The sequence below is a fragment of the Magnolia sinica genome, chromosome 15 (genome assembly GCF_029962835.1).
Source record: "Magnolia sinica isolate HGM2019 chromosome 15, MsV1, whole genome shotgun sequence".
NCBI lineage: Eukaryota > Viridiplantae > Streptophyta > Magnoliopsida > Magnoliales > Magnoliaceae > Magnolia > Magnolia sinica.
In genome coordinates, this window is record NC_080587.1 from 71,314,653 (window position 1) to 71,320,652 (window position 6,000).

Below are 6,000 nucleotides of genomic sequence, written 5' to 3' on the forward strand. Positions count from 1 at the left end.
GTAATGATGTTGATTGATCTAGACCAATTGACCGATGGGACATATCATGGGTGGACCATAGGTAATGTAATGGTAGAAACCAGTACCAGCCATAACCTGAATCTCTGCCTAAAGTTTATTTTGACTTTTCAAAATAAGTCTAGATCCTCTGTTCCGTGAAATATGGTTTTTTTTTTTTTTTTTTTTTTTTTTTTCTACATTGGGATTGTGCCATATCATCATCTCTGCCTAAAGTTTATTTTGACTTTTCAAAAATAAGTCTAGATCCTCTGTTCCGTGGAATATGATTTTTTTTATTTTCTACATTTTGATTGTGCCATATCATCATCACTGCATTTATCCAATTTTTTATTTTCTATATTTTAATTGGGCCACATCATCGTTATTGCATTTATCTATTTGTAATGATAATGCCATGTAATGATGACATGGCTGAATTAAGCTTTTATATATATATATATATATATAACAAAAGTTTTGGATCAAGCTTATATATATATATATATATATATATATATATATATATATATATATATATATATATTCATGGGAACTTCCCATGAGGTCGAGTTGTGTGGGCCCACCATGATGCGTGTCAAACATCTACCCCATCAGTCAGATGCACATTTCCATGGTGGGCCTAGGGCTTAAAAATCAAGTCAATCCGTGACTTGTGTGGGCCCCACCACATACAAAAGTTGAGAGGAATTATCCTTCATTAAAACATTCGTCATCATTTGTTGGGCCCATCGAGATGTGGTTCACAAATCCAGCCCATCCATTATGTGTGTCCCACTTGGATGAGGGGTAAGACCAAGTTTCAGATGCATCCGAATTTCAAGTGGGCCCTACCAAGAGCTTTTATATGTTTTAAGCATGTCTTCACATGATTTTAGATGGTATGGCCTACCTGAGTTCCGTATATGGCTAATTTTTGGGATATCCCATAATTTAAAGGGGACTCATCAAATGCACACTATATATATATATATATATATATATTACCTTCATTCATTTACGTGTGATCTTGTGAAGACGTGGGATTACAAATAAACATCAATGTAAGGAAAGTTTCAACAATGGATATTATTCCTAGGGGTGCACATTGAACCAGTGGAACCGTGTAACCGGACCGGAACCGTTGGATCGGTCCGGTTTGGTCCGGTTCTAGGGTGCTAACGGTCCGGTTCCAGTTCCAGAATTTCCAGAACCGTTGGTTACGGATCGGTTCTGGTTTAGGGCCCTGTAGAACCGAACTGAACTGTTGATCCAAACCGTCAATCCGAACCATCGAAATATATTAGCAGCCTTTAGCGCCCTACCCCTACCCTCTTCCTCCTATTCTCCCTTTTCCTCCTTTTGATTTAAAAAGATTTTAATATTGACAAGAAAAAGAAAATCTCCCTTGGTTCTCCATCTTATGTTTTGACCTAGAAGCTGTTACGGAGTAGATAGGAATAGGATTTGGAGTTGCAACACATCTTTATCTTAGTTGCAAATTCCTTGTTGCTAGATGCTGCTCCTGCTTCCAAATAGCCCAGCACCTATTCTCCCATTTCCTCCTTTTCATTTAAAAAGATTTCATTGTTGATAAGAAAAAGAAAATCTTCCTTGGTTCTCCATCTTATGTTTTGACCTAAAAGCTGCCGTGGAGAAGATTTGGAGTGCCAAAGCATTTAACAAAAAAAAAAAAAAAATTAAAATCTTAAGCCAGAACCGTGGACCCGATCCGGAACCGAACCGTTTTTCACGGTCCGGTTCTGGTTTGTTTATAGGATACTAACGATCCGGTTCCAGTTCCCAAAATCATGGAACTGTTAAGAACGGTTTGGTTCCGGTTTAACCCCGGAACCGGACCAAACCGATCCGTGTGCACCCCTAGTTATTCCCACTGTCTCCTGTAATGTAATCCACTTGAGCTTTGGACATGTCCATGGACATGAGAAGTTTTTAATGGTGAGTGTTCAATCATAACTGTTTCTTGTAGTGTGGCCCGCCTGAGATTTTGACCTACTTCCTTTTTGGGATAGTGCCTTAAAATGAGATGAAACAATGGATGGATGACATGGATATACTATATGTCTAAAAAGATGGACCCAACGGTCAGGGCCACACCTAATCCGCTACCTATTATGAACAGAGATAAATGCGTACTGAGTAAACTCTGTGGGACTCGCACACCATCCATCCATTTTATCAGCTAACTTTAGTACTTGAGCTCAAAATCAAAGCATATCTAAAGCTCAAGTGGACCACACCATAGGAAACAATGTAATTGATCATCTACCATTGAAAACTTCCTTGGGGGCATAGAAGTTTTAGATCAAAATGATATTTGTATTTTCCCTTCATCCATGTCCATGTGATTTTATACATAGGTTGGATGACAAAAAAAACATCACTGTAGGCTGTAGTAACGTTTCAACGGTGGATATCATTATTCTCACTGTTTCCTGTGGTGTGGCCCACTTGATATTTGGATATGATTCAAATTTTGGTATAATGCCCTAAAAGGATTGTACAAATGGATGTACTGTGTGGATAAGACATACATTCATGGTGGGCCCCACGGAATTGACCCAGTACTAGAGTTGGGCATCGGACCGAGTCGGATCGGATTGAGTCCAACTCGATTCAGTCTGAAATCTACATAGGCTGATCCAAACTCGATCTGATCCGGAACCGAGTCTAGGACATCTGACTCGAATCAATCCGATGCACAGTTGGCCTGACTCAAACCGAGTCCGACTCAGTTAGGGAAAGCGAGTCGGATCGTGTTGGGTACGATTCAGATCGAATTTTTTAACGGAGAAAATCATTATCTTCGCTGCTATTTTCAGTGTGATCCATTTGAGCTTTAAATATGATTCAATTTTTTTTTTTCAAATGCTCTAAAATGATCACGAAAAATAGATAAGCAGTATAGATATAATAAATACATCATTGTGGGGCCCATGTAATTTTGATCTCATTTGAGTCGTTCGTACAACTTGGTGCTTGAGGTGCGTATCCGTTCACCTTTGCATGACATGTATCTACACAGCTGTAGTGACGTGTTGTGCACGAAAGTGTAGTTGTGCATTGCTTTATTGCTGTATTGACGTTAGCAAGTTCTGTGGGTCTTATCATGGGGTATGTGTTATATCCAAACCGTCCATCCATTTCGTAAGCTCGTCTTAAGGCTTGAGACAAAAAAATAAGGCAGATCTAACTATTAAGTGGACCACACGAATTGTTTAACATTGAAAACCATTATCATTGCTACTATTTGTGGTGTGGTCTAGATGATTTTTGGATATTATTCATTTTTTGGAAATGCTCTATAATGATCTCTAAAAATATATGAACGATGTAGATATAATAAATACATTACTGTGGGGCCCATATAACTTTGATCTCCTTTGAACCGTTCATACAACTCAGAGCTCGAGGAGCGTTAATGCTCGTCTTCGCACGACACGTACCTATGGCAGCTATACACTCCAGGACAAGTGGTTGGAAGATTTTGGTTTATTTGCGAAGAGATTTTATAGGCGAGGAGGAGATATTCTCATGTTCAAGCGCCCCACCTACATGCGCTACACATGCCAATATGTGGACGTAATCCGAGACATTCATAGTGTGAGACCCACGTAAACATTCCTTAGCGTGAAAAACATTTTAATTCATTTATCAGGTGAGCTAAACACGTGAAGAGAAATGGACGGTTGGAGAAAAAGTGACAACATTCATGGCACACATGCTGCTCGGCTAGTGAGCTTGCCACTGTAATTTTAGGATGGGGCGGTCACTGAGGTAGGGGCCTCTGATGAACGTCCCAAGTTGCCTGGAATAAGCACTCCTCATCACTGGTGGAATTGTATGATCCTGAGTCCGCATCTGACAGCAGAAAATCCGTAACATTAAATGGCTATAAAATTAGAAATCATAATTTCACCAGAAAAGGTAGTTGGTGTGTGGTACACCAGCAAATCTGCTTCCGTAACTCGGCTCTTTTACGTACTGATTAAACTCTGTTGGGGTCCACCGTGAATGCATGTGGTTTATCCACTCCAGATCGGGTCGGACCGGATTGGATCGAGATCCATTCGGATCGGATTGGTCTGGATTGACCACGATCCGAACTCAATCTGAAAAATATTCTGATCTGAATGGCCCAACTTGATCCACACCAATCCAGGCTGTCGGTTCGGTTCGGATCGGGTCGGATCTACCGGATCGAGTCAGACATGCCCAGCTCTACCCATTACGTAAGTCGCTTCCATTGCGAATGCACAAGTTTTTTCTGCTGTAGGAAACCCCTGCAACATAAAGCTTTGTGGAGCCCACCGTGTTGTATGTGACATCCAATCCGTCCATCTCCAAGCCAGCTCATGTTAGTAAGTAAGCCCAAAAATCAATGCCATCCAAAACCCAAGTGCCGGTGTAGATGCCTTATAAGACCTGTATCACAGTCCGTACCGTTTCGTAGGCTTCCGCGGTCCTCCCGGTCCAATTCCTGCAACCCTCGACCTGTATCTGACGTTTGCGTGCGATCCTAGGTCGAGTCCTGCATGTCGAAGTCAGCTCGACCCAAAACTTGTGCCCTAGCGACCGTGCTGTCGCCGCAGTTCCAACGCCGTGACTCATGCACTGATCCGAGACCCAGGCTAGAAGATATGGGCCAGCGTTCATTTCAAGGAAAACGCCGCGCATGCGAATTCTGAGAGAATCTCTATGACCTATCCCATCAATCAATTAATCTCATCAATCAAGTACACATCACACCTCAAGTTAAGTACAAACAACCCATACCCTATCCTTACCTCTCTCTTACACAAGTTACCCCAAAGTCAACCCTTACATCACTTCATCCATCACTCCACCTCTTATCATCCCATCACTTCTCTCTCTCCCTCATTTCTCAAACACTCTCAAACAACAAAATATCATACGTCCAAGCCTCTCTAAAGCTCTCCAAAACAACAAGTGTGGCCCACCTTCCTACCCTCTCATCTCCCATCTCAACCATTCATTCATTATCTACCTCCATCAAAATTGAAGGCAAGGAGATCGGCGTTCTATCGGACTAAGAAGATCGAACGGTGGGTGTTTCTATAGGCGTAGATTTCATTTTTTTTAATGATGGGCCAAGTGAGGCCTATCGATTGATGGTATGGATCTCACTTTGGACCCTAGATGTGGCCGATGACCCACCTTGATTCTCATGATCATTCCATGATGGGGCCATTTTCCATGGACCCCATCATGATGTTTATTTTCCTTGCATGAATAGGGTCATCTAGACATTCCATTTTGGTGGAGAAGGAATCTCCACCGTTGATTTTTAATTTGGTGGCCCCACTTGTAAAGAGACCCACTTGATGTATGATTGAATGCAATGGAGGGCTCATAGTGGCGGAGCCCTCCATCACACGTGTCCCTCTCTCTCTCTCTCCCTCTCTCTCTCTCTCTCTCTCCCTCTCTTTTCATTTGTTTTTGTGTATGATGATGTGGCCGTGTGGTCCACTCAGATATACCCGACCTTGATGTATGTCTTATCCACACCATTCAACCATTTGGTGGCCCACCTAGTCAGTACGCTGGACATGGCTACATGAGTTGGCAGGGCATGAGGTGAGTGATATATAATATATATATATATATATATATATATATATATATATATATATATATATATATGTGTGTGTGTGTGTGTGTGTGTGTGTGTGTGGGAAAAGGTACTATGCGCTCGACCTCATGATAAGCTCCCGTGATGTCGAGCTATGTGGGCCCCATTGTGATGTGTGTCGACCATCAACACCGTGCATTTGATGGGTCCCCTCAAAATTATGATCCCAAAAATCAGCCGTATACGGAACTCAGGTGGGCCATACTATCTAAAATCATGTGAAGACACCGTTAAAACATATAAAAGCACTTGGTGGGGCCCACTTGAGTTTTGAATGCTGGTGAAACTTGGTCTGAACCCTCATCCAATTGGGACACACATAATAGATG